At 44.6% G+C, this 4,804-nt stretch overlaps 1 non-coding gene across 1 annotated transcript; it reads left to right on the top strand.

Annotated features, from left to right (window-relative positions):
• The first annotated feature begins 229 nt into the window (after nucleotides 1–229).
• On the top strand, nucleotides 230–302 carry TRNAT-UGU. The gene has a single exon. It is a non-coding gene; the product is annotated as a tRNA-Thr (tRNA).
• Nucleotides 303–4,804: the final 4,502 nt, after the last annotated feature.

Below are 4,804 nucleotides of genomic sequence, written 5' to 3'. Positions count from 1 at the left end.
TGCTTTTTCCCTTCCAGCACTTATCTGTATCTATAACTTATCATAGATATGATTTAGTGATTCATAATCATAAACACACGATTTTGAGAAGGGGTTTTTTCTACTTATGATGTTGTTTCCTTAATTGCCATTGATAGAGGATGCACACACAGGCTAAACTGTTTTCCGACTGCCAGAAAGCAGTATTGTTTCCAATGTCCCTGAATTAGAGCGCGCCAGGTAGCAAGAAGGCTCCATAGCTCAGTGGTTAGAGCACTGGTCTTGTAAACCAGGGGTCGCGAGTTCGATCCTCGCTGGGGCCTCTCACTCGCTTCTCTTCACTTTTTAAATTGTCCCGTTGTAAACGTGCCCCAAAATACAAAATCTCTGATAAACGTTACTTCTTGCAGGATTAAAAGTAACTGCTCCTGACATGCTTTACTGTGCTTTAGAACTGACCCGGAAGAGAAAATACCGGAATGCAACAAAGAGCAGGAAAAGGAAAAGCGATCCTCGGCGACGCGGCGCTACCAGGACCTGGGGCCCAAGCTCCCGAAAAGGAGGCGCGAGGCTCCAGGGGTTCGTTCTCACGCCCTGCAAAATCAGACTGGCGCTCAGCCACAAAAGGGCAGAGGGGGCGGCTGGCGCCCGGCACTCCGCCGCGGGCGGGGCGCGCGCGGAGGCGGAGTTGCGCCTGCAGTTGCGCCGCGAAGCCGGCGGGGGGCGCTGTGGCTAAGCGCCCACTCGCCTGTCCGCGGCCGGCTTGCGCGTTCTGAGCCTATTCTCCGGACTCAGTGTGGCCAGCGTGGCCTGGACCGAGGCCCGCGCTGTGATGACACGTGGCAGCCCGGGCTTCGGAGCCCAGCCTGGTTCCAAGGCCCTACCCCTTGGAGAGGAAGGGGGAGCGACTCCCAAAAATAAACAGTCCCGGTCTGCTTGGGAAGCCAAGTTTTGCAGCCGGTCCTGTGTCTCCGTTTTTTTCCCCTGAATTGCAGAATGCCGCGTGACTTTTAAAGTCACGAGAGCCTTTTCTGAATATATGATTCCCTCCACCCACCATTTCTTGATAAAGGATTGTTTGTAAGGAAGCCACTAGCCACCTGTGTCCCTTGACTGAGTGCCTGAAATGTGGATATTCCGGACTGAGATGTGCTGAAAGAATAAATTACACATTGGATTTAGAAAATTTAGTACAGAAAAAGAGAACTATCCCGTTAGTAATTTTCATTGATTATGTATTGGTATAAAGCTGTCATATATTGTTTTTCAGTCGCTCAGTTGTGTCTGACTCTTTGCGACCCCGTGGACTGCAGCAGGTGCGCGCGAGGCTTCCCTGTCCTTCACCATCTCCAGGAGCTTGCTCACATTCATGTCCATGTAATATGGTGGGTTAACTAAAATACATAGTTGCATTACTTTTACCTATTTTTAATGAAAAATGCGAAAAAAATTAGAAACAGAAAAATTTTAGTTACAAGTGTGGCTTCCATTTGCAGCTCTCACTTCTGTTGGATGGTGCAGAATCCTGTGACCTTGAGTTCAAGTTAATTCTTAACCTGTGCTCATGCCAGGTAAACCTTTCATCTCTGGGTCTCCCAGAGCCAGTACTGTGCCTGGCAAGCCGTAACCATGGCGTTGGTTGAGCTGAAATTACATACCTCCCTAACATAAACTCCACAAAAAACAAGAGAATGTATTTCTTAAACTAGGTTCATTTTGAGAATGATGTAACTGTAAGAATTTCTATCTTGGTTCCCAAGATGTTAGCTCTAGAAAAACACACTCATCTTTTATTCGTTATTTAGACTTCCCTGGCGGCTTAGATGGTAAAGAAGCTGCCTGCAATGCAGGAGACCGAGATTCAATACCTAGGTCTGTAAGATCCCTTGGAAACAAGGATGGCAACCCACTCCAGTGTTCTTGCCTGGGAAATCCCATGGACAGAGGAGTCTGATGGGCTACAGTCCATGGGGTCGAAAAGAGTCGGACACGGCTGAGTGACTGACACTTACTTACTTACCCCTTTGTGAAAGTTCATGGGCATTGCCAGTCATCTTCCAGAAAACAAAACCAATTGGCCAGAGAGGAATACCTTGCCTCTCCCCCAGGTTCCCAAGCATTTCAGGGCACCTATTCAGCTCCCATCTCTAGACCCACTATCCTCCTGTTGAAATGTTGTGTTCAGAAGGCCTTGAATTTGATGGATGTGGTCCTGTACTTAGACACATGAACTCTGAACACCTTTCCCTCAGGACTCCAACACTTTCAGACCATAACCTTTTTTTAAGTATAGTTGATCTAAAATGTTGCTTTATTTTCAGGTGCACAGAAACCTGTTTTTTTTGTCTGTTTCTTATTTTTTTGTTTTATGTAGTTTGTTAATCTCATACTCCTAATTTATCCCTCCGTCTTTCATTTCTTACTTCTAATGATTTTTGTGTGGAGTCTTTAAGGTTCTGTGTATAGAAGATCATGTCATCTGCAAATAATAACAATTTTACCTCATCCCTTCCAATGTGGATACCTTTCATTTCTTTTTCTAGCCTGACTGCTGTGGCTAAAACTTCCAATACTGTCTTGAATAGAAGTGATAGAGTGGGCATCCTTGTCTTGTTCCTGAATTTAACAAGAAGGCTTTCAGGTTTTTACATTATTGTGTTGGTTGTGGGTTTGTCATAAATGGCTTTTTTTGAGATATGTTCTCTCTATAACCACTTTGGTGAGAGATTTTTTTATCATGAATGGATGTTGAATTTCATCAAATGCTTTTTCTGCACCTATTGAGATAATCAAGACTTTCCAGGTTGCTCAGTGGTAAAGAATCTGCCTGCAGATACAGGGGACAGAGGTTCAATCCCTGGGTCAGAAAGATCCCCTGGAGTAGGAAATGGCAACCCACTCCAGCATTCTTGCCTGAGAAATCCCATGGACAGCGGAGCCTGGGCGGGGTTACAGTCCCTGGGGTCACAAGAGTCAGACTCAGCTGAGTGACTGAGCATGCATTGAGATACTCACGCGGGCTTTGTCTTTTCTTTTATTAACGTGGTGTATCACACTGATCGGCCTGCATATGTTAAACCACCCTTACACCTCTGGAGTGACTCCACCTTGATCCTATTGTATGATCTTTCCCATGCATTGTTGGATTCAGTCTGCTAAAATTCTGTTGAGCGATTTTACATTCATATGCATTAAATAGGACCAGACCCACGCGTCTTTGAGGAAAGATTGTATGGGGGGAAAAAAGTGAGACAGAGTGAACACATATATTTGTTCCAAAGGTTAGATCCAGTCTCCCTGAACTGAAGCAAGATTTTCAGCCATCTTTTAACAAAATGATGCAGAGTGTAAGCCCTCCCTCGTTTCGTTGGTGTCTTCATCTGAGAAGCTAAAAGTGTAAAATGTCAGGGTTGGTCAGACCTGAAATTCATTTTTTATCCTAGAGAGAGTGTACAAAGAATATCACCTGCCATTTCAGCAAACAAGTGATGCTGTGGCCATCAGCCACGGCAGCCACCCCTGACGGTGCCCCTTCAGGGGAATTCAGGTTGGAGAAAAGCAAGATACTGGCTCTAGATAGTTAAGATGCATATCTAAGGAGTAATTTCAATAAACCCAGACTCTTTTCCATCTTCCCATACATAGAAAAGCATTGAAATCTTTAACATGAGATGTCCATTTTTGTGTGTAATCAGCATTAATCTTTTGATGTTCAACCACATGTTGTTCATCTGTTTTCAACAAAAACTCCTGTAAACCCTGGCTCCTCCCTTACCTCTTGGGAACAGTCACTCAGAGCTATCTGAGAGGCTGCTATCCCGAGCTATAATCCTCAGTAAGCCTGCCAAATAAAATATAACTCTCAACTTTCATCCGTGCAATTTTTTTCAGTCAGCAAGAGTGTTCATAAGAGCTACGAAGGTAAGCGAAAGTAAAGCAGAGCAAAACCATGAGATGGGGTAAAGGAAGGTACGTGCATGCTCAGTCACTCAGCTGTGTCCAACTCTTTTTGACCCCATGGACTGTAGCTCACCAGACTCCTCTGTCCATGGGATTTCCCAGACAAGAATACCAGAGTGAATTGCCATTTCCTCCTTCAGAGGATCTTCCCTGTCCAGGAATCGAACTCACGTCTTCTGCGTCTCCTGCATCAGCGGGCAGACTCTTTACCACTGAGACAACTGGGAAGCCAAGAGAGCTAAGAGATGATCTAAAAATGGTCTTCAGAAAATGATGACCAATGTTTTGCATCTTTAATAAAGAAGGAAAAAAAGAGAAAGAGACTCAAAGAGAGGTTTAGTGTATTTATATTAGGTTAGGTTACCCTACGAATGGAAATTGCTAAAGAAAAAAATGGAATCTGTTTCTTTGGAAGTCTAAAATAATCTGTCCGGAATATGTTCAACCTCATCTAAAGCAGGAATCACACGACCTCTAAAAGTCCTTAACAACCCTGGCATTGTTGGTTTTGTTCTGCTTAAGTCAAATTGCCTATACTGTTCTGGATGCTTTGCAGAACTTCAAGAACTTCTTGAAGACAGGTATCATTTCTTCTCTCACCTCTTTCATTCCTCAAATAACTGGTTAAAAGCCACCTATCCTCATTGGGGGCCCTAGAGGGAGGCAAGTTCACAGGAGGCAGACCGGGCCATTGGTTCAAGTCCAGCTGAACAGTTGACTGTCCCCTCACTGCTGTGGTCTAGGGCACACTGCTTAACCTCACCAAGCCTCACTTTCCTCATCTTCAATATAAGTTATATGGCCACACACATGATGCAAAGTCTTGAGGTTTCAGAAAACGTGTATAAACTTAGCACACAACAGG

This window comes from Oryx dammah, unplaced genomic scaffold, assembly GCF_014754425.2.
Source record: "Oryx dammah isolate SB20612 unplaced genomic scaffold, SCBI_Odam_1.1 HiC_scaffold_21, whole genome shotgun sequence".
Taxonomy (NCBI): Eukaryota; Metazoa; Chordata; class Mammalia; order Artiodactyla; family Bovidae; genus Oryx; species Oryx dammah.
This window is presented reverse-complemented; position numbering and strand designations above follow the sequence as displayed.